Genomic DNA, 26,510 nt, shown 5'->3' with positions numbered 1-26,510 from the left:
TAACAACAAGGTAGAATGCACAAATTATTACCGTGTGCATGGAATTAATACCCAGTATCTTATATTTTTCTACCATTGTCCTATGCTTGTAAAATATTTGTCCGCAACATCTTCCTAAATATCCTTTCATACTAACATAGATAAGGATTTCCAATTTTATCGTACAGTTGAACCCTACCCTTTTATTGTTCCCAAGTAAAGATAACTGAAGCAATGTTACATTTAATGCATAAACTATTCCAGAAATCGTTTTCTCTTCAACGGAGATTTCCTTTCTCTTCTAGGCCAAACAATTTCATATTCATTTTTAAAAGCTAAATATTTTTTTTATAAAAATAGAATGCCAATATCAATGACCCAATATATATATATATATTTAATTTTTTAATTTATCCCATGTAAAAAATGTGATGAATTTCTTTACACAGTTTTATAGAGTCTGTTAATTTTTCATGAATTATACTTCTTAAATATTTTTGGAACTTTGTTATCAATCAATAAATAAATTTAAATAAATTCCGATTTTTTAATATTGATGTTAAGTAATTGTGGTTTGGGAAAAATAAATTATTTGCAGATTTTATGATATTAATAATAATTAGTAATAAATTAGATAAGAATTTTATAAAAATGTAATAGGAAATTATGAGGTCTTGATGAATTTAAATCGGTTTGCTGCCTAACAGTTTTCCAGTTATAAATTGTTCTAACGGGCCAGCTGCTTTTTTTTTTAAATTCTATCTTGTGTAAATACTCATTTAATAAAACTAAATTAATTTAAATATTTAACAAAACATAGAAATTCTTCAGATCCTGCTCCAATATCATAAGTACCTCACATAGCATTCCAATTTGTCTTTCGTTCTAAATTTGGCTATCATTGAGAATTGTAATGGATTAAAATTGTATGTATACATTTTAAGATATATCCATCCTACTTTCAAAATACAGCATAGTTACCTAAAATAGTAACAAGATAAGACGTATTTAACTTAATCTTCAAGATTCTACAAATTAAAGCTGAAAATAAAAAAAATATATCAATTCTCTTAGAATTGCAATAAAAACGTCGTTTTGAAACTACTTTTCCCCTGAGATCTTGACTTCAGAATAGATTCGTTCTCCAAATAGAAAACACGTGTCCAATTTATCATTTGGACACAAGAGTTACGATCTTGAGTCCAAAGAGATTAACTTTAGTATATATGTTAAGATGTTACTTTTTAGCACATATCTTGATCAGCAACTAAAGCAAATTTATAGACAATTAGATAAAGATTTCAAAGTATTGCTATTGCTATGAGCAGCAAATTATTTTGTGCAAAAAATTTAGCGTATCGGGAATTTAACTTTCAATGAAAATTCCGTCACATAAATTACAAAATATTTGATACTTGTATGCAATTTTTATATAGCTAGAATAGCAGTTGCATATAAAATTCTGAATGATTTTTCAAATGAAACGCAACACTTAAAATAACACACTGCAATATTGCGAATTTACCTATATATGACAAGGGAACATTTCTTAAAAAAAATTAATTTATATAATATAATAAAATAATTCCCTATTTGGAATTGAAACGACTCAACATTGTAATAATTAAGTTATCTAATCTATCCTTCGAAATGCATTTCGAACACCAGATGTTTTGTGAACTGCTTAAAGCCTTCATACAAGCCAAACCATCAACTCACTAATCACCGACAAGTAAAATATCAAATTACAAGCTAGCGTTGACTTTCCAAATAACATGAACCGATCTTCAGAGAATTTTCAATGCGTTGCTAAATTTTAAAAAGCCAGCGATCCTTGCAGAATAATTTCTCATAGTCAACTGAAAAGAGAGAAGCTTAATGAAATTTCGAATGAATATTCAATCTGCCATCCGTCTTTCGTTAGCGTCCGCTTCCCCCCAAATTCCATTCATCTTTCACACTCAAATGACACCTCTTCGCATGAATTTACTGTGAAGCAGCATCTAAGCAAAGTCTAACAGCTTGCTTGCCCAGTAAGAAAATCCATAATGAAGCCGCCCGCCTGTCGAGTTGAACAATGAGGTTTAACCGTTAACACTCGAAACAAACGATTGAACTTCTTCCTTAATGAGATTTGTTGGCTTGTAAGTGGTGTCAGCGTTTCTGCCATGCTTCTAATTCTCGGTATAGGGAGGAACTGTTGCTGGAGATCGATGACCTTTCACCAAGTTGAATACTGGATCCAAACGAGTGTAGATGGTTGGGAAAAAAAAGTGAAACAGCTTCTGGAGCAATTTAAAACAACGCTTTATTGAAATCAAGGTAGATGGAACAGAAACATTTAAAAATGTAGAATATATTAATCAAAACAAAATATATAATTGCTCACTCCACTAGAGAAGCAGATTGCCATTTAAAGACATTGTAATGTGTAATTTTAAAATGATTTAAGATTTCAGTATTCTGTAAGTTTATTTAAACATATTAAAAATGCTTTTAGATGTCATAATGTGATGTTTATCGTTTTAATTAAAGAAGAAAAAATAATCATTTTAAAATAAAAACTTTGAAAAATGGTCTATCTAACCACGAGTATTTAACTTAGACCCTAATTTAAAGTAAGGTCATCATTTGGTGTATATCAGTGTTTCCTTTCTCGTATACATAGTATATGGAAAGTATAGTAATTGTCAAAAAATTCGAAATCGAGAGTTGGACGGAACTCCACGTTTTAGACCTCTATGAGTTCGAGAAACATAATTTCAGAAAATGTCTGCCTTTCTGTCTATGATAAATATAACTCAAAAGTGCTTTGAGCTGGACATTTGAAATTCGGTATACGATCTTTACCTCAAATTTGCAGATTTCTATCATATTTTGAGTAAAATCTGTTCAGAAGTCTGGCTTTAAGTCTTAACTGTCTGGCGGTTTGTACTTTAAAGAAGATGTAACCTTGATTACTCAAAGACGCAATGAAGATATATGAAATTTGGTATGGAATTTTGTGATTACAAGTGTAGTTTTGTGTCAAATTTTTGTTTCAGTCGTTTGATAAAAACTTATATAAAACAGTGATTCGATTTTTGGATACTATTAACGCATGCCAAGAATTGATTGCCAAATAATTCGGGAAAGATCACACGATAGATTCTTTAAAACTGCTAAATTCATGCCAAAATTAATATTTCACCACTATTGTACGCGAATGCCTTGTAAGACGCTCTCTGGCATATAAAATTTAACAGAGAATATGCGTGAAAGTTTTCGGGAGACAATTGCGGTTGGTAAAACATGTAAGCTAAGAAAGGATTATTCTCGGGATAAATAAAATTAATAAATACACAACAACTCATAAAGAATTAAACATTTTCCTGGTCAAAAGAAGAAAAAACATCCAAAGTATTGTTCATATACACATTATCAGTTCAAAAATGATTTCTAGAAGTCCGATATACTATTTCGAAACCCGACAATGATGTAGAGATGCAATATTTACTCATTATATTGCGAAATTGGAGAGATTGAAAGTTTTAAAAAATAAAAAAAGAAGTATAGAACGGAAAGTTTCAAAAAGTGCAAAAATTTGTAAATTCATACAAAACGGAAATTTGCGATAGTTATACTTTTAAGATAAAATTAAAGCGTATGATATATCTATCTGCCCATGATAAATAATGTGACGTCTATGAGGAATTTATGTCATTAGTGGTGGTATATATATATATGTGTGTGTGTGTGTGTGTGTGTGTGTGTGTGTGTGTGTGTGTGTGTGTGTGTGTGTGTGTGTGTGTGTGTTAGAATATAATAAATCACTTAAGAAAATTTTTATCAAGATTTGGAAATTCAAACCACCTGCATCACAGAAGAAGGAAGGTATGCTAAAATTGTCAAATGCATAATTTCAGGATAAGTATTAAGACTATTAATTATAATTGATCACTAAAAATTATTAATCATTTTAATTGCTACTATTTAATCATTAGAAATTATTAATTATTTTTTGCTATATCTTTTCCATAATTTTATTAATTTTTCGAAGTAATTCCAGGAGATTAAAATCTTTGTTGATATAGTTTTTATCGGGAATTTAAATGTTTCAAGTTATTTCATTGAGGAATTAGCGTATGTATAATATTAATTAGTAGTTAATCTATAAATACTCAGAGTTTTTGAATATATAGAGGAGATCTTTAAGAATGAATAGTTGGCTCAAGTATAAACCTAATCTATGGTGTAAGATTAAGAAATTGCTACACACCATCTCCAAGTAGATTAAAAAGAAAATTGTTATTGATTTTTGAACGGGGAAAAAAATAGAAATTGAAAAGGATCTGATTTTTTTTTCGAACATATAACACAGAATGTCTAAAAAGATGAATCAAAAATCTAAAATAAATTCATATTTACTAAAAATATTTTTAATACGAATAATTAAAAGGTGACGTTTCAAATTACTACTTTCTTTCAATATGTTGTTCCAAATGAAAGTTCGATTGTTGAAAATTCATCAGGAAGTTATTTTTGGGATCACGCTCGATTCCACCGACACAGTTCCTCCTCTTTTCTATTATTGATTCAAACTAGCTTTTTTTCAAGATGTATTTTTATTTCGAGAACAAAAGAGTAAACACAAAGTCAAATATTAAAAGTAGACATCTTTTAAATTAACTTATTATCTATATTTGTATGATCCAACAACTCCTAATTATTTTTAATATTTTTATGCTATGCTCTATAATCAAGAGAGGATACATATTCTCTTAATGAAAAGCCATGTCTTAACATCGCATTATCAGTTAATCATTTTTAATTAAATATTCAATAGTCCCATGGATATTTAAATTAGGAATTGTACAAAACTAAAAACTCACATCCTCACCATAAAGAATGTCAGATGGCACAAGAGAGCTCCAAATTTTCGAATTATCTTTGATTAATGTTCTTCCCGATATGAAACATTAATATTAATCACAGAATAAGGACTACGTAAACCAAAACTTTCTCTAAGATTGCGTCTGCATCATAGACTGACTACTCCAACCCACCCGAAGATACACGGGAAAACTTGAATGACCGGACTACCGCGACATCAACTGGCGGGAACTGTGTTTGAGTACTAAGGGACATTACCGGCCACGTTACAATCCTTCCCTAAGGAAGAACGTTCCCGTTATCAATGGGAGATAGCCACCCTCACCCTTTTTTATACCCACAAATGTGGCGAGAACCAGTCACCATGCGGGAAGCTTCTCATCCTCAATTACGAGGTGCCCTCCCAGTGGGAGAGATTGTGTATGCATCAAAAATGAATAATGAAGGCTTTTCAATAGGAAAAAAGATTTCACACATTCTCATTAATCCTTAACTTTTGCAATGTAGAAATTATTCAAAGACGCATTATACTATTTAGTTATGACAACTGTGAAAAACTAACAAATCACTGTGGTGTTTTGGAGAAAAGTGAAAGCAATACAATTGAATAAATGTCAACACTACCTCATTATCATTACAATGGGGATAACAGGCTTCTAAAGTAATCCTGTTTTGAATTACCCTCATTATACGTTGAAGTATAAATTATTTAGAACTGTTTTTGATCGTGGTAATCTGATCTCAAAATGCATATTTATTTATTTCGTTAGAAAAATCCCGAATAATGTTTCTTTACAAATTATATTTCTTTTCAAAAGAGAAGAATTTTTAAAACAAATGATTTACTGGAATCTCTATCCCTTTCATGGAATTTCCATTTATTGCATTTGTGATGCAGATTATTTAATGCTAAATTCAAACCTTTCATTTTCTCTAATTCGCATTCCCCTCGGCATCGAATAAAGAGTTAAGTTTGGGGTTAATGCAGAAGCTAACTTTCATAAGCGGATGAATTAATTACTAACGGTATCCTAGCGTGAATAATACTCAACAAGTATAATTATTCACACATCACTCTGTTATGCAGGTAAGATGTAGTTGAGACAAACATGTTAAAGTAAGTATTAACATTTTCATGAACTTAATATAGCATGAACTGCGCCCAGAAACTATTAAAATTTAATTGTATGCTTAAAAGTTATTTTTGATTCCTTTTGACATATATTTCAATTTCGGTTTTTATTTTTTACTATTATTAAAATAACAGAAAAAGATAAAAATTATTATAATTAACTAAATATTTTAATTAACGTATCTATCGGATAGCACTGACATTTAATTCCTTAACCATCATTTGTATAAATTATTGAGAATAAGAATATACATAAAGGTTATATGAAGTTAAAAAAATTTTTAAATCTCTAACTAAAAAGGATTTTATTAATTATGTATTTATTTTTAATGTGAAAATTAAGTACCTCAGAAAGAATGCATATAGAACTATTAAAAGGGTTTTTTTAAGATGCCCTATAGTATTAATTTTTAAAACATTGGTTTTAGTTCAATACAATTTAGATGAAATGTGATATATTTTGTGATAAATCAATAGACATAAATCAAAGATTTAATATTTAATGAGCAATCTAAATCAGCTATATTTTGATTATTTAGATTGATCATGGGAGATGTGCGGAAGAGAGTTTTTTTTTTACGTTTATTTCAAATAAGCTATACGAGAAAATTTTAGAAAAATGCAAAGTAATATATTAATGAATAACTAACTAATTTGATACTATTATTAAGCTAAAGGATTCGATTAAAAATAATTTTTGATGAATATCAGCATTTTTTATATTTTTATCATGTGTATCCAAAAAATAAATTCAAATTTCTAACAAAAAAAAAAGCTGTAAAAAGAAATGATGGTTAGAAGAGAAAATTATTTTAAAGATTAATATTTTCAAAACGATTTAAAATAATAAAATAAATTTTATTGAATTTGAAAACAATTCATTTCTTTTAAAAACATCTTCATTTATAATTTTCCATATAATAGAAAATTAAATAAAATTATCAGCAATTTGTATTTTTATCATGTGTATCCAAAAATAAATTCAAATTTCTAACTATAAAAATAGCTGTAAAAAGAAATGATGGTTAGAAGAGAAATTTTTTTTAAAGATTAATATTTTCAAAACGATTCAAAATAATAAAATGAATTTTATTGAATTTGAAAACAATTAATTTCCTTTAAAAACAACTTCATTTATAATTTTCCATATAATAGATAATTAAATAAAATTATCAGCAATTTGTATTTTTATCATATGTATCCAAAAATAAATTCAAATTTCTAACAATAAAAATAGCTGTAAAAAGAAATGATGGTTAGAAGAGAAAATTATTTTAAAGATTAATATTTTCAAAACGATTCAAAATAATAAAATAAATTTTATTGAATTTGAAAACAATTAATTTCCTTTAAAAACAACTTCATTTATAATTTTCCATATAATAGATAATTAAATAAAATGATCAGCAATTTGTATTTTTATCATATGTATCCAAAAATAAATTCAAATTTCTAACAATAAAAAAAGCTGTAAAAAGAAATGATGGTTAGAAGAGAAAATTATTTTAAAGATTAATAATTTCAAAACGATTCAAAATAATAAAATAAATTTTATTGAATTTGAAAACAATTCATTTCTTTTAAAAACATCTTCATTTATAATTTTCCATATAATAGAAAATTAAATAAAATTATCAGCAATTTGTATTTTTATCATGTGCATCCAAAAATAAATTCAAATTTCTAACAATAAAAATAGCTGTAAAAAGAAATGATGGTTAGAAGAGAAAATTATTTTAAAGATTAATATTTTCAAAACGATTCAAAATAATAAAATAAATTTTATTGAATTTGAAAACAATTAATTTCTTTTAAAAACATCTTCATTTATAATTTTCCATATAATAGAAAATTAAATAAAATTATCAGCAATTTGTATTTTTATCATGTGTATCCAAAAATAAATTCAAATTTCTAACTATAAAAATAGCTGTAAAAAGAAATGATGGTTAGAAGAGAAATTTTTTTTAAAGATTAATATTTTCAAAACGATTCAAAATAATAAAATAAATTTTATTGAATTTGAAAACAATTAATTTCCTTTAAAAACAACTTCATTTATAATTTTCCATATAATAGATAATTAAATAAAATTATCAGCAATTTGTATTTTTATCATATGTATCCAAAAATAAATTCAAATTTCTAACAATAAAAATAGCTGTAAAAAGAAATGATGGTTAGAAGAGAAAATTTTTTTAAAGATTAATATTTTCAAAACGATTCAAAATAATAAAATGAATTTTATTGAATTTGAAAACCTTAAATTTCTTTTCAAAACATCTTCATTTATAATTTTCCATATAATAGAAATATTAAAGAAAAGTAAAACCAAAAGACAAAATACTTTTGCATAGTTACAGTTAAAAAAGAAAGAAAGGCTTTCAGAAATATTAATCATCGTTATTTTGGGATTAAATTTTTAACCACCTTTATCTCAGTTCAGAATCTTCTAACGTGGGTCGACTCGTTGAGAGAGCTATAACAATAAAAGTATGCACTAGGTTATTCATTTCCCTGAAGTGCATTAATCTTTACATGGAGACATCAAGATTGGGATGAAGAAAGAAAGTTTTAAATGAATTTAACAGCAAAATTTTTCAAAAGATGAATGCGGAAAGGATATAAAAAATAACTTGTTGCTCCCCTATTGTTCAGAAATCGCCACAGAGGATCATTTGTTTCAACATCAAGCAATTTGTCAAGTAACTCGCTCGCTTCGAAGTTGAGAATTTTTATATTATTTTATGGATAAAAGGAACTCCATTTGCCAAAAAAATGTGAAAACATAAAGCGGATATTACATTGATTTGGAATTCTACAAATATGTTATTTTTAAGCAACTTATACATGATAGATTATATCAGTATATATATATTTATATGATTTTTCGAATTGTACATCTAGCTAAAGGCCTCATTCAATGCTGAAAACGCATGAAATATTTATGAATTTTTGAGTTATTGCTGCCTTTTTTTCATATGCCGCTTTTCTCTAGCTTAATATCGAAGGAAAAATGAAATATTTCAAGATCATGTATTTTAGCACTATTGCCGTTTTCTTTCTCAAAAATCGTTTGGAGCTCAAGTTTTTATTTATATGAGTCGTGTTTCTCTCACAGTTTTAAAGGAAACTATATTATTTTTGCAATTTTTATAATTAGAAAGTTGATTTTTTTCTTCCATTCATTTTCTCTCAAGAATAATATATTATCTATCTTGTATCCAATCTTATATTTTATTTGTTCCTTATTTGCTCTTCTGAGCTCTTAAAAGGAAGATTAAAAAAGCATTTTAGGAATTTACCTACCCACTTCTATTAAGAAATTATTCATTAAAAGAAAATTACATAAAAGTTGAATTGCCAAATGATCTTAAATATGTTGGATCCTAAGTTATTTTCTAAATATATTTTTCCATCCTAAATCTGTTTAAGTTTTCAATTTCAACATTGCACTTATTGTTTCTTATCATCAAACAAATTTGCTAGTTGATGGATATTTGGAATAAATGCAGCCACTTTAGAATTCGAATAGTTTGAATATCGCTTGTTACAATTTCATACACCATTTAAAGTAAATGCATTGTTGAAAAATTAAATTAAACATGCAGCTGTATATAAAGATCATTTATATGCAACTAACAATAAAAGCATCATTTGAATAAAATTATAAAATAAAATTTGCTAATTGATAAATCTTTAGAATTGATGAGAAGAATTTAAATTATGTTAATTTTACTTATTAAAATTTTATTCATCAATTAAAGTAAATTTACAGTTTAAAAGTTAAATCAAGCATCCAACTGTATATGAACATTAATAATGATGTTCATATACAGTTGGATGCTTGTTTGAAAGCTACTATGATATAAGCTATTATAAAAAATTCTCTTTTGAACTACAAAGATATTAAAATTTGAATTTTTTTCCCATGTATTTACTATTTATTTATTTCTTAAATGTAATATACTACTTATCGAATATTCATGATAAAAAATGAATATTTAAGCAATTTAACCTCGTTTATTGCAGCTTTATTGGTAAATTAAAACATAATGTGCAATTCAAAAATTAATAATATAGCCAAAGATACATAAAGCGAGAAAAGGAAATTTTTAACTTTTAGAAATTTAATATTCATAAAAACATCTGATTAGAAATTAGCAAGAATTATCGACAATAAAAAAAGCATGAAAACCTTAAGAACACATCCTAGAAAAATATTAAATTAATTAGTATCTCCTTAGAATTACTATGAAAAGCAATCAACGGCTCTTGAAATGTTTTTACAAAAATATATTTCTTTTTATTCTAACGAGATAAGATAATGTTTTTAAACGTATCAAAAAAAATTCCAATATTCAAATAATAAATAAGTAATAATAATAAGATAAGATAAAAATGTAGCGAATAACAGATGTTAATGAATATTTTTTCTAGAAGATATTAATAAAAAATACATAAAGACATTTTAATATGACACAAAATAATTAAATATTTATTCAGATAATCAGTCAGAAAATAATTTCACTGATTAAACGCTGATAAATGTTAAATTTTATCAAGTTTTTTTTTTATCAAGTAACTGTTAAGAAATAATGCATAAAAATATATCTTAAAATATGAAAAGTATTCAAATGTTTTTACAAGGCGTTATAACATTACTGATAAAACAGTGAAATCTTTTTAAAAATGCTAGAAAATATTATTTTGTTTAAAATTATAAAAAAATACCGAAATTTTAAATACATCAATTACACGTTGTAATTCATAATCAATAATTTCAAATTAACATCTCTTTAAGAAAGACATTCCATATTTAATGAAATTTGGTTATGTACGCTATCAAAAATTTAATTTATCTCCATAACTGAGAAATTTAAGTAGAAATTAAAAATATTTTTAATTTACATTCAAAATTATATTCTATTCTAAATAATATTAGTAAAATAAAAGGATATTGAAAAAAAATCATATACATATATGGTATTATCATTTTTATTAAAATGTGAAAATTCAATTTTATTGTACATTTTTGAGATTTTCATACTAATGTGATATTTCAGCTGATGTTGAAATTAAGAATGCAAACATGATGTGTTAATCAATATCATAGAATTTGAAAATATATAAAGCATTTTTTTTTCTAAAATATGAAGGAAAACATAGACAAATGGAAAATTAATTTTGAATATAATATTTTACGAGATCTACTTATTTTTTACATGATCTCTATTTGAAATTTGAATAACAGCATTTCTTACATATCAGAGTTAAATATTTAAAAAAACATTTATTTTATACGCTCAAAATACCTATACCAAATATCTATTTCATAAATATAAATTATATCAAAATATTTATTTGAAAAGATGTTACATTAGAAAAAATTCGCAAGAAAATATTTTCACAAAACCATTTTCTTTTTTATTTTAATGTAGATACTTATTCAGAATAATGTAGATAATAATGTTTAAGTTCTATAAATAAAAGTTAAGCACAATATAATATTAAATATTATAAAATGAAATGTCTTCTTCCAATTAAAAAAAAGTGAATTTTACTAGAAATTCTAATTACTTTTTCAAAATAAAAAGAGAATTTGCATTACATTCTTTATTTCACATAAAGCACCTTGAAAGATTTTCATCTTTATTATAATTTTTCCCTAATTTCGAGAAAAAAATTATATAAAAATGAGGAAGTTAGCTACTTCCTCAACTAAAACATTAAAGCAAAACAAATCGTGTTTGAACAAAGAGAAAATTATGTGGCGAAGCCCCTAGCAGCAATCTTTATTTTCCCAATCTTCAGATCTTTCATTACTGGGAATGTAAACGTCGCGTCACCCTTAATGACATAATCGATTGAGAAGATCTTCCAATCTTTTTTTTTTTTTTTTTTTTTTTTTTTTTTTGGTTTAGAAACATGGAGAAAACGGTGGGAACTTTCACGATGACATGATATTTCAATCAATTTCCTTAATCATCTGATTTAAATAGGAGGAGCAGATACGGGTGGTTGTATTAGAAGGAAAAAAATAATTTCGTAAATTTGATTACAAATTGGTGCAATCTGGTGAATTCTTTGGTTCGAATTCTTACTATTTACCAAATTTAAATCAATTATATGAATTGAAATGACACAATTATTTAATAAAAAATTATTGACATTTTATTTTCTATCTTCTGAATGCAATTACATTTCTTATCTAGCTTGATATTGATAACTTGCATTGCTTTTTGAAACAAGACCGAAGATGTTTAATAATATATTAAATACTTATGCGCATTTTATTCATGCAATTTTATAAAGGCCTTTTTTTGACAAATATATTTCCACCAGTCTATCGCTATTATTTAAGAAGTAGTTTTGAAATGAACTTCAATAAAAATATTATATTTGATATTAAAAGAAAATGATTTGAATTAATTTTATAATATACATTTAGAAAAAGAGCATGTATAATTTAAAGGAAAAAAAAACATTAAATCCAAAAGTTTAAAATAAGTAAAAAATCCTTAAAGTCAAATATCTCTCATGTCTCTATATGAATCATCTAAAATTTAAAAAATACTTCATGGCAAAATTTTTATTGCAAAAAATTAATAATTATACAACATAAATATAATTTTGATGTCCGTTAATAATTAATCCTTCATTATGCAGCGATGATAATTTCATTTTGATGCTTTAATGCTTACATTTTTAGTTTATTTAAAATAATTCAATAATTAAAGAAGCATTGTTTCTATGCTATTAAATTATAAATTATCAAAAAAATATTATTAATTTAATATCCAATTTGACGTAAAATATTTTTATAAATAAAAGAAAGAATTACTAAATTTTTTCACTAAAAATTTACAATTTTTGTTAATTAATGCCCTTAAAAATTTAAACACACACTGAGCATTTTTAAATTTGTAATTTTTTTAGAATCAATAATAGATATTTATGAAGCTATTGTTTTTGGATATATAAACGCAATTAGGAATAATGCAAAAACATGCATTGAATAAAAAGAAAATATTTTATATTTTTTCTTTGTTGGTATTTAATAATTTTTAACTTTATAATATATGAAAACCAAAGAATTAATACATTAAAAAAATTTTTGCTCATATTCATTTCAGTAAAATAAGAAAATTTAATTAAAAAAAAGAAAATTTTAAAATAAGAAATTATCATAATTATCATAAGTTTAATGATTTTCTGTTAACTCTTAAATAAAAGAAATTAACATTAAAGAAAATAAATTTCGACAAGAATCCCATTTATTAATGTTGAATGTAAAATGTGTGTTCTAGATTTTATATAGGTCTAGCTGGTTTTGTAAAATTCATGAGATAGAGTTAATAATCGTTTCAGGATAATAATTGTATAGAAAAAGCATGACATCGTATTTGAACAAAACTGCCCTTTATAATTGGAAATATTAAAGCCTCTATTTTATATGCAATTTCAAATCAAATATCAAGATGCACCCGGGAAAATGGTACAAATAATTAATTTTTCAGGCATAAAAATTTACCGTTGCAATAGGTCAAATATATATGGCGCCTGCGCATATAATACTAGAGATGATTATATCTACAAAATAAAGATTGCACTTTGCTTTTTTAATTCGCATGTGCGCAATGATCCAAAACTCCATTTGGATTCATTTATATAATAATCAATATAAATACAATATATTTTATTGTTTTAAATCAGAATGTTCTTGGTTATATAATTCCTAACTTCAAAATGAATAATTATCTTTGAATTTTCCAAACAATTCCTTTTTTGCGGATTTAATTATTAAAATCCCCTCTGTGTATGCTTATAAATTATGATAAATATGTAATACAGCATATGAAACTGGTAACAAAATGCATGCGTCAAGCTTTTTCTTCAATTTTTTTCACTTTTTTAAATAAATAAAAATGAATACTAGAGAAAAAACAAAAATTATATGCAAATAGAATTTAAAATAAATTTCAATGAGATATCTAAAGAAAAATGCATGCATAATTTTTTAAAGTATTCCATGAAATGTTAGAAAAAATTATGAAATTTTTCAGAATATTAATATAGCAAGTATATAAAAAACTAACTTGTTGCATTCTTAATTACCACAGAGAGCTATTTGTAAATGAAAAAGAGAAATATTCCTCATTGTATTGTCAATATTAAAAAAAATGCATGAATTTCTCATAAGATTAATTAAAATTTGTCAATTGATTTTTCCTCTCTTTTGCATTTAAATGCTTTTTCATTAAAATAATTTGATTGGAACAGTCTCTCGTAGAATTTTAGTGATTGAAGAATATTTGTGTCATTACAAATAGTTTATAAAATTCTGGGTTTCATGGAAATTAAACTTATTATATTTCTATCAATAACTTCAAAATGCTATTTATTAAAAATATTTTTTTACCTTAACTTAATTTATCTTAAAAAAGGGAATAGTTTGAGGCAGCAAGCAAAATTTTCTAGAATAAAGGCTATGGATTTAATTCAAATTAGTTGATAAATTATAGTATTGATGCTTTTACAGAGATTAAAAAGAGCTGATGAACTTTAGAATATATTTTATTAATAAATTGATGAAGAAATATTCATATAATAAAAATAAAATTTGGCATCTCCTTTGCTTATGCAAAACGATTTTTTTCTTTTTTAGACTGATTTAACGATAATTTTTTTTATGATTGCAAAACTCTTATATGCTTAGAACATTCAAATCTTTGAGCTTTTTAGTAATTTTAAATAATTTTTTATTTTAGAAATTCATCGAATTCATTAATTTGAAGAAAAATAGTCACAGCAAAAATTATAATTCTAATTTTTTACCACGATATATGTAATGCCAAAAGAGGATTAATTTCCCCTTCTTTAAATTAGATTATATTACTATTATTTTATTTGAGAATTCCAAACAAAACTATAGTTTCATTATAATAAAAGGAATATTTATGGAACATTGTCCTCATGAAACGTTACATAATCAATGATAAGATTAATTGAAATCCATACAATTCAAAAATAATTTATTGTATTTCAAATGATCTGTGACTCTATGATTCAAACTTTTGATATCGATACTTTTTTTAAATATTTGCTTATGTAGTCCATGTAGTTTTTTTTATTATTTATGTATCATGTATCGTTTTTAATATTTTTGTATAAGTACTTTCTGATTCAAAAACCACAACTGAATCTCAGACAGTCTGTGTTAAATTCTTTAAAAAAACGCTTTATGTAATACTTTTAAAAAACATTTTTTTTTTAAATTTTTTTGTTTAAATAACTATTCTACAAAATCTGAATTCTATTTGAATTAAAATGTTCTAAAGATAATTCAAATAAATCTCTAATAAGGTAATATGTGAAGAATAATTAACTGTTATGTATTCCAAATTGTTTATTTTTGAACTGAATAAATCCTCTCAAATGTACAGAAATATGTCCTTTTTTCAATTTTTAATGAGTTTAAAGCAAAACTAGAATCTGAAAGTTTTTAGAAGATTGATCTCAATTATTGCAATTGAAACAAATCTACCTTGCAATTTTAGTAAAAGAAAATTAATAATTTTTTTTTAATTTAATGCTAATATACATCCACACATTTAAATATTTTACGCAGTCATCATTTTTACAATTTTTCTATAATTGTCAGCAAAGTAAGCTAAGTGCGTCATCCAAATAACAATTTGGATTTCTGGAAAGTCTTTATATATCTGTACATTGAAAATTTAATTACTTTGAGTTACAAGAAAAAAGAGGACTTTATAGATTGTTTGAATAGGCAACACCAAGAACTAAGTTAAGTGAAATTTGACAGTTACTGGGACATCCTACTGGGACAAAAACGAAACTGAAAATCGCCGATCAGACACCGAAACACAAATTATTTACATTATATTTCTGATACTTACTTTTCGGTTAAGGTCTTTGACACTGAAAATTAAACGCACCACTCTTCAAAAATGGGAGTTCGTCGGAAGTTCTTTCTGAGAGAGGAGAAAAAGAAAAGAGTTTAATACAAAAGCACCCAGGTGAGTATGGTCCAGCCGTAAAGATAGATGGCGTATCTCTAAAACTCTTTAAACTTCTCTCCTCTGAAATTCGGGGGGCAAATTTCTCCAAATTTTTCCCGTTCCTTCATGGCATTCCTCAAGTGGTCTGCATGTAAACAACTATGACAATGAGGAAGACGATGAGAAGGATAAGGATGAATCCAACGGCAACTAGCAACATGGTGGTGCGAAATGAGAACCCAGGGATCTCGTAGAAGAAGCTCTTCTGCCCTCGCAAAACTCCCCGTTTCAGGGTTGCTGCTCTGCATCCTCTCCGCCAAACCTTGGCGCCTGCCGGAAGGTGATATTATTGCCAAAATGGACAGCTCGTTTCTGCATTTGTTGTGCTAGGTGCCGGAAACGGATGCTGTAAAAATGGGTTTTTAGGTGCGTTTATGTTCGAAAAGTAATGGCAAGAAGGCTTGAGAGGTTTGTGGACCAGACTTCAAAGCCGCAAATGATGTACGAAAACAGCAGCCGTTAAACAAAGTTTTTGGAACTTTTTCGCCGAAAGATTTTGGGAGGATGCATCGGAAAAAGATGCAACAAATTTTAATGTCTTAAGTAAGTTTGCAGAAATGGTTGCTCTGTTGCACAGTTTTCATAATTTCCTTACGCAGAAATCATTACCATAAATGCACATTTGCTTTGCTTAATAGCAAAATTGTATGCGATAGGACATTTTGTGAAAATTGTAGTTTAAAATTCATTCAAAATAAGAACTAGCCAATATGGATTTCAAAAATTTATTAAAAACTCTTCAACGAAATAGAAAAAAAAAATTACCCATTAATTTTAAAAGACCAACTTCGTTGAAACGTGGTAGATTACTATACTAAAAGTTGACCATTTTTGATACGTTTAAATTTTGAGGTAAATTGCTTTCTTTGCATAAATTATTAAAATTATCTCTTATTGAGTTAAATCCGGTTGAATGATTTTTTTTTATTTTGATACAGCCAGTATTACATTATAATTTGAAATCGACAATGCAAAAATGCCCAGGTATTAAGGCAAGATTATTCTGACTTGGTAAGATAACAATACAATAAAAGTTGAATACATTTGTACTCTAGAAGATATAAGACAATACACTAATTAGTTAAATATTGTTATAACTAATTAGTGTCATTAATAATAGTATGCTATGAAAGGATTGTTATTCTTAAAACTCTAATCTACAGTAAATTAATATAATTGAAAATCAGCATTTTTTTATCATCAGCAAATCAGTAATAAGTTCCAACATAAAAAATAAAAATAAAGGAGGAGAAAATAACAGTTCAAAAAAAGAAATGTTAAAATGTATAAGTAAAGAAAATAATGAGACAAATATAATATTTAACAGAAAAGTAGTATCTAATGCAATAAATCTCCATGAAATTTATTGCAGAAAAATCCTTTATTTCGATCAAATAATTCAGTAAATATGTAGTTACTACTATGATTTTTAAAATCGTTATTACTAATAAAAAAGAATATATATATGTTTGCCTTCTACAGGTTATAACCATTGAGCCTACAGCTGTCAGATTTTCACAAATTTTCTTTAAAGGGGGGGGGGGGGCTTGCAACTGAGAGCGATTTTTAAAACAATTTAAACTAATCAAATTTCAGAAAGAGTATTTTTCTTTTTTTTTCAATATGACGACAGAAAAACCATTGAATAAAACTGATTTTTAAAAATATTTAAACGTTTGTATTTTTAATTTCAATAATTTAATTATCGAATGTTTTTTCCCTGATTTTTAGATAATTTATGTAAATTCTTCTTGTACAATTTTTCGAATAATTTTCAGAACGTTTTTATTAAATATTTGATCATAAGATTTATTTATATTGTTAAAAGATACAGAAGAAAGATTATGTTTATTTTCTGCTCAATTTGAATGAAGGATAAGCAAATGAAATTACTGTATCTCGAACAGTATGGGCGATTAGTTTACAGATAAACAGTTAGTTTCATTTTTAATGACGCTCTGATATCATTAGACTTATCTTCATTAGGAAAGATGCAATACACAGAAACAGATATAAGATAATAAAATTGAACGAATTTAATGTCTAAATTTAGTACTTAAAATTTCTTTGGAAAATAGCAGAGAAAAAAAATTTAAAGAATTATAAGCATAAAACTATGCATAAGCCGTTCAATTGAAACATAGCACAATCACCATTCCATGTACCAGCTGTTCGTTAAAGGCGATTAGTGCTGCAATAGAGGAAATTAATTAATGTTCAACTTATATCTCTATTTTACGTATTGACTGTATGACAAGATACTGAATAAAAATTTTATAAATTATAAATATAGTTTTTGATATTTTCTATTTATAATAAGTTAAATTGCAGCAAATAAAAATATCTTACTTCTTTATATTTTCATTTATAAAATAATTATTGCTATATTTGTTGTTCGATATATTACATGAAAATTTTTCACATAAGAATAGATTTGATTCAAAATTGTGTTCTGATATATCGAACTAAAAGTATTTGGTTACATATGAAAAAAGGGAAATAAATCAAGTTTTTATTACATTGCATTCCAATCCATATCAAAAACACAACCAAATTTATAGCCTTCATTATCAGGCGAATTTAAATTACATGCACAAGTGTTTTAATTCATCTTTATTCAGGGCAATTTGTAAATGCTTTTTCTCCAGTTCATATGCAAAAGAGATTTTTATGAGCATGCATGATCGAAAGATCTAAACTTAATTTATTGAGTTGTTTGTTTACTAGTGCTTAGTTTATAGATTGTTTTTATATTAATTGCTTGCAAATAAGATTCTGCCATCATAATATTTACTTTCGTTTAACTACTTGTTTTTATATACAGAAAATTATAAAAGCAAGTAGTAGCATCAGTAACTTGGTAACTTCCTTTTCCCACAAAAGAACCATTCAATAAGAAGCATCATAACCTAGATGATTCATTCGTTTCCATTTGTGTGTTGCAAAGAAATAAAAGGAAATGCAATAAAGGGAGATTTAGGAGCTGTTAACATGTCAACATTAATGTCTTGGGTGTCATAAAAGTTCTTCGGGATAGAAAAGATGCAGTCTAAGCTCTAAAATAAAGCAATGAAACAAAATTTTAGAATGTTGCGTCTAAAACAGACGATTGTGGCCTCCTGGTAGGTATGATGGTCTGGTATGAAGTTTAAAGTTTTGAAACATATTGTATAGAAGTTTAAATAACTATAAATAAACTTAACATTAAAAAGTAAATGTAATAAAATTACAATCTACCTTCGGAGATCGAAAAACTTGAACAGATTAAAATTTTATTTGAAGACTATATTAAGAATAAAATAAATTCTTAATTTCAACAAAATTTGTTTACTAAGCAATTTAAGAAAAATTACTATTTTATAATTGACAATAAAGAATTGTGAAAAACTATACTTACATATTTATAAATACCTGATAATAATTATTTTGAACTGATTAATTATTTTAACTGATAATAATTTGCGGGTTTCAGTTTAAATAATAATTTAAGTAAACTGAAATTTCAGTTAAAAATTATTGCATTTCTGTTCAATTTAATCTATTAAATATTATTTTTTTTTCTTCAAATGCAGAAAAAAATAAAGTCAGGTTTGCAAAAAATAAGATAAGTTTATATAATTTTATTTATTTAATAATTATAAACATAAAAAAATTTGCTTAGGCTAGGTGCCTTAAATATTTTTGTTTCTCTTTCTGGAACGCATTCTTGGATGATAATTTTTTATAGCTTGAGAATGTCATTTTTTAATAAATTTCTTGCAAGGAAATTTTAAAGCTGATAAATTCATTTAGAAATATTAACAAATAAACTTTAGTCATTTAAAAATATCAAATTTCAATTCTAAAATAGTGGATATATAAGTTGTAGATGCCATTATTCCTCTGAAAAGTAAGGAGAAAAAGAACAGAAAAATACTGCTCGAAAATAAGAACTAAATCATTAAATAATCTCTAATCGAATTAAGAATTACATCTGGTATCTGATTTCGCGAAATAAGCGCTAAATCTATAAGAAATTTCTAATTGAATTACGAATTACATCTGTATCAGCTTCCATAATTTTTATTGGATTACGAAAGCCATCAGACAAAATAGTTTATTTTCTAGCAAAAATAAAATCAAAACATGGAATGTCTTCTTTGCACAGTTTTCTATTTTAGATTTTACTATCAGCTTTTAGCTACCAGATGTTTTGTTAGATTGTCAGTTTGATTTTTTTTTAAATATTGAAATATTAGCACAGAATGGATGTCCATTTAAAAGTTAATCTTTATTGCTTTCTAGAATTTAGAAAGAACAGAAATCTTAGCGAAACAAAATGATTTTTAAGTATGTTGTCAAAATAATACCTTTTTAATATTCAGAGCAATGAATTATATGACCAGGAAAAGCCAAATTCAACAAATGAACATTCACAAGAGAAAAAAGTTTTAAAAAAATTTAGAAACTGGGTAAAAGAATGACGATACGGGAAAAATCCAGAGGAAATGAAATCAAACTTCCAAAAGAACTTTTTAAAAATTGAAAATTCTTTTAAAATGATTCTAAATATCAAAATATTCTATATTAAGCAGAGCAATTTTTTATTATATCATCATCTAAACATGCAAAAGGAAAAAAAATTGGGTTATAATAAATTCGAAATTAAATTGAAACTAAGTATTTCTAATTAAAAATCATAGCAAAAAAAGAAATATCATCAATCACAGTAAAAAAAAAAGACGAAAAACTATTTTACTGCTCAACATTATCGAATAAAAAGAAAGTCCCTTCATTTAGCGAACTTACTGGAATGACATAAATATATAACAGGCAACTGCAACAAAATGAAAATCTAATTTAAAATTAATGAAGCTAATGTATAGGTGATGATTAATAATTATAGAATTAACACTGGGAAAAAATAATACGATGATATAATGAATCATTTTCCGTTTTATTACAAGAATGACAACATTGTTGCAAACATTGAGCAAAAATTTTAAAAAAATCTAAGAATAAGGGGAAAAAAATTGCATGACATACCGAAATTAAATAGATTTTTCAATAGAAATTAATAGATTTTTCAATTTTTGATCTTATTAAAACACAGTTTTATACCATTATCTTTTTGAAAGTGAAAGTAAAAAATAATAATTTACGTAGTATTTAATCAATTAAATTTCAAAAATTTATTTTGAAAAGCACATTTTAAACTTCTAATGTATATGTATACTTCTAATGTATTCTATGTATGTATATGTTAACAATGTGTTATTAGCACGTTATTACTTTTATTAATATATTAATATTATTAATATTACACATTACACATTTTAAATTATTTTTATTAATAAAGATGTTTTCTTCTTAACAAGGAAATTTCAATCTGAAAACTTTAAAAATTATACATAAAATATTTGTATTGATTTTCAAACAAAATTTTTTTGTAACCTTTTTCGTCAAATATCTAAATGTTTCTTGTACATAAACATTCAAATAATAGGAATTAAAATCATCGGGGAGTGGGGATATAAATTCCGGCAACATATGTCAGTAGTTAATGAATACAGTGGGATGCATTCAAAAATACAAGTAATGTAAGTGAAAAAAAAATGATAAAAATATTTTTTTCAGTTTTGAAACAAAATTTGTGAGACAAAGCAAACGTAATAATGAACATGTGCAAGAAATAATTAAAAAGATACTCACTATCTTGAATAAAGAAATTTAAAAAAAAAATTGTTGCTTCTAATGGCACTTGTCATAGACAATCCCGCTGAATCTAGAAGACAGTGATTTTAAACCAAAGGGGTTTGTTTTTCAGTAGTGCTTTCTAGGATAAAGAATACGTCTTATATACACACACGTCACAACCTTTTTTTTTTAATTTAATTTTTTTTTTACGGGGTGGAGTTTATTCATGCATTTCATTCACTCCTCCACAGATCGTAATTTAGACCTGAATCAGAGAACCAACACCCGCAGTGGCATTACTTTCGATGGAGGACTTTGTGACCACGACTGATTTATACACGCGGCAGCCACCACACACACGGAGAGTCATCGGCCGGCGGGGTGCGAACTCGCAACGAACCCAACACCCTACCAATCTGGCTAACCTGGTCAGAAAGCAGTTTATAAAAGCAATAGATTTCAAATTACAATAGATTTCTAAATTACATAAATAATAGATCTTTCTGTTTAATTATGGGTCCTTGAGAAATTTATCTTATGTATATTAGGTGATTGAATTATTGATTTTATCTTTGTCTTTGATGTTTCCATCTGTTTTGCATTTGCACTTTGAAACTAGATTTTTATCTGCTATTTTTCACAAAACAAATTGCAATAGTTTGAAGATGAATTGACGTCCTTAAATGCTATGCGAGGTCAATATATAAATATCTGATTTCAAGAATAAAATTGCAATTTTTTTTTAGTATTATTATGTTTATTTATTGTTCATCGGCTCGCCGAATTGTTTCCTTAAATAAAGTTAGAAACACTTAAATAAATATAAATAATAAGTAGAACATTTTATTGCCTTGAATTTTCAATAAAATATTATGTCTTATTTTTGAAGTGTAAAATATTTTCCAAATAAAAAAAAGGTTGGGAAATACGATCATTTGCATGAAATTAATAAAGCCATGTATAAATTTAAAGAATTAAAAAAATAGAAATCAACATTATGTACAAGCTTTGTTCGAGAAAATTAAATTTAAAAAATTAAATTAGCGTACACTTTATATTAAAATTTAATCTCTTTTGAATCATTTCAGTTACTATAACTTTGAATAAGAAGTTTTAAAATACGTATTTACCATCATAATTAATTTTTAAGTTGAATTCATGATTAATTTTTAAATTGAATTTCTAAATATATTTCAATTACCATAAATTTGCGTTATTTGGAAGAAGTTTTAATATATATATTTAGCATCACAAAATACGCGAATCCTTTTTAATATGAATCTGTAAGTACATATATATTTTTAATTATAAAGTGTTTATGAGTATCTAATTTCCAGACCCAATGTCCTAATTGAACCAGTCTTCTATTTCTAAAGCTTATATCATGGAAATTATCGTTCGAATCTAATTAACCTTAAGTCGAGAATGACTTTAATAAAGATTTTTATTTATTAATTTTGATTAAAATTCATCTAATTCAAGCAATTAATTTTTTAAAGAAAAATTTTGAAAATATTTTTAAAATAATTTAAATGATCAGTTTTGTTAATGTTTTTAAAGGCCTTATTTGAAAGAGAATAAAAATATTTTTTTCCAAAGAAAATTTTAGAAAATTAACAATAGTAATAATTGGAATCCAAGCCATAATTTATTTATAAAGTATTTAACTAAATTGAACTATAATTAAATAAACATGACAAAAAATAATAATATTTGTAACCGCAAAATTTAAATTTGAAATTAAAAATTGTCAACAAAAATCAAAGAAAATATTTATTGCTGAATGGTATTTCTATCGTTTAAAGGATTTTTCAGTCTGACTATAGTAACAACAACAACAACAAAAAAAAAGGATAAAAGAAATTTTGAAAATAAATTTGAGGACACATAAATCTAGAAGCCAAATTTATGGCGCAGATAAGATATTTCTTTCAAATGTAAAGAAAAAAGCAAGATTCTTTTTCTGAAATTTATCATAAATACCGTTTTCGAAAACTTTTTCGCAACATTGTTTCATTTCCGTATAGTTTCTAAAAGAAGTGCAACATTTATCAAAGATAGTGAGCAATATCCTATTTCTATTTGGTATGCTTTTTTTTATAAGGAGAAAAACCAATTACTATTGAATTTTGTTATTCAAAACTGATGCAATCTTTATACGCATTTAAATGAGTACCTAATTGTTAAATAACCCCGTTCACGTATATATTTTTTTGTAGAAAAAGTACTCTGTATATATATATATATATATATATATATTTAATTATGAGCATTTTGTAATACTTAATTTTCTGCGAACCGTTTAAAAAATTGATTTAATAAACTTACAGTGTATTTTGAAACTTAAACTGTCATTCAGCGCGAGTAAATTTAAATTACATCTGCATAATATTGAAGTTATAAAAATTCATATCGAATCATGAGAACTCAAATGAAAATATTTTAAATAAGAAAATTCAAATTTATTAATTTCAAAGTTTTTTAAACCTAAATCTCTACTAAGAATAATGAGAATGCGTGTTAATATCCATTAATGCTTTCCAAGCCAGGTCATTTGACCTAGAGATGACAGATTTGTCAGAAATGTAATTTGGAGAATAAAAATTTGTTGCTAGGGTCACTTTTGAAAAATGCATTCATTAAAATTTTAATTAATTAAAAATTAAGTAAGATTTTAGCGAGCTTCTGCAATAACACAGAAGAATATTATAATATAAAATTAAATTTTGTACTGAATGCAACATGAAATTACAATCCCACAAATTGAAATATAATTTAATTCAGAATTCTCAGACACATAACTTTCTAATGTCGCTAAGGCGTCATGAGACTCAACTCCATTTAGAAGAACCGTGAGCACAATAAACAGAGCAGATGCACAGCTGTTAAATTAGCTCGGCTTAAAAATCTGTCATAATTTTATGCTTAATACTCATAAACATCAAGATACGAATAAGAAATTAAATTCCAAATAAACACAATTAATATTCGAGATCAACAAGTTCATATTTAAAAAAAATTGCCACTTATTATAAGGAGATGTCTGTGTCAGAAGAATTTTTTTAGATAACATAGCATTTCATTTCTTCATAAATTAGTTGATTCAATTGGAAACTGCATTAACTTATAAAATTTTTTGATATTTCCATAATTAAATATGTTTGAGCAACATTAAAATAATATTATTTTAATAGTCTTACAACTATTCTTTTTATTCTGTACATAATGATTTCATTCTTCTTAATGACATAGTGTCATTAAACACAAAACATCATAGTGTCATTAAAATCGAAATGACACATCATAGTGTCGATTTGATTTTAATCACACTATGATGTGGAGTCCATTGACACCATAGTGTCATTAAAACCGAAATTCTTCTTTTATTGAACGTTGCATTTACGGTAATCTAAGTTTACTATGTAATTTCTCATGTGAACTGACCTCCTAAAAAAATAGAATCTTTCTTCCTTTACTCTCAGTAATGCAAGAAAATGATGCAATAAAACATTTGATGGAATAATAAAAGCGACTAAATTTTTATTGCAACAGTAAATACACTGTAAAAAATTATTAAAAATATATTCAAGTTTTAATTGCTAAACTTGAGAAAAAAAATCAGGACAACTAAGTAGGTATTATCTCAAAGAATTTTATTTTTGAAATTTTGAAATGTTAAAAGATTAAGTTTTTTTTTTTGCAATAATATTTTTGAAATCTATTGGGAAAAAGCATCTCTATCTCGCTTAATCTTTAATTAATTAAAATTTCAAAGAAATTTCTCTCTTAAGATCACATGCCTATCTTTCAAGGTATGAGTGCCAAATTTAGAAAATATAGGCAAATGGTAGGCTTTTTGCATAGCCAATGCATACATACGACCTGCTTTATAAAATAAATGAACGGAATAAGTAAAAACAAAAGATATTGAGACCAGGTACATGCAGATAGTGAGGGATAGAATTTCACAAAGCTTTTAGAACAAACATTTAAAAAATTCCGGATTAGAAAAGTATACGTTTGAATATTTTTCATGATACAAACTTATGCGTCAAATGCCTGTTTATTACCTCAGCTGTGTTTGTTTACTATTCTTCTTTCCTTATATCTTTCAAAGAAAAATCAATGATTCGATGTGAAAAAAAAAATTGGAAGCCAGCATAGCTTTTGCGCCTATATACACATTCTTATATCATGCAAAACTCAACATATTTTGGTATGCCTGTTATACACTTAAAATTGTTCCGAACTCTTTGGAATCACTTTGAGTATTAACCCATTCCAGATGGACTGACATCATGTGTGCAGTATTTAATTCCATTAACAATCAGTGCGGAATTTAGGCATCTAGAGATATTCTCCAAAAATTGCGCAGTCTCAAATAAGTATTAAAATTTATTAAAATGATTAAAATAAATTTATTAAAATTGTTGCCAAAAATTGCTTTAGAAATTGGTTATTTTCACAATTTCATAATTATTGTTTATGCATAAAAATGTGTCCAAACACGCAGACATAATGTTCCGTACATTTTTTATTCTTGTTACTTTAATTTCAAAATTTTTTAATTAAGAACAATCGCTACTTGTTTAAAAAAATTCAAGAATAAATTTCATCCTTTGCGTATTTTATCCTACTAGTAGAAACTTTATTAATGATACAATAAAAGATTTTGGGTAATTGGGAAGCGCATGATAATATTTTCATTGGTAGCATGGAATATCGTGCAAGTAATAAATTCCCTCACTTCAAAGATTTCTATTTTT

The 26,510-nt window shown here is 25.6% G+C and overlaps 1 protein-coding gene across 4 annotated transcripts in view; it reads right to left on the bottom strand.

The window, feature by feature from the left end:
- The window catches only part of LOC129966078 (cubilin-like), a 432,527-nt gene that overhangs the window by 78,730 nt on the left and 327,287 nt on the right, over positions 1-26,510 (bottom strand). For 2 of the 4 annotated variants that reach the window (XM_056080450.1, XM_056080451.1), the window contains exon 1: positions 15,907-16,263. The exons of the other annotated variants lie outside the window; for them this stretch is intronic. The gene's annotated coding sequence lies outside the window, so the exon portion shown is untranslated. Of the gene's footprint in view, positions 1-15,906; positions 16,264-26,510 lie in introns of those variants that run through there. 4 annotated transcript variants of the gene reach the window in all.

This window comes from Argiope bruennichi, chromosome 4, assembly GCF_947563725.1.
Source record: "Argiope bruennichi chromosome 4, qqArgBrue1.1, whole genome shotgun sequence".
NCBI classification, from domain to species: Eukaryota; Metazoa; Arthropoda; class Arachnida; order Araneae; family Araneidae; genus Argiope; species Argiope bruennichi.
Note: the sequence above shows the minus strand (reverse complement) of the source record. Positions and strands in the feature narration are given on the sequence as shown.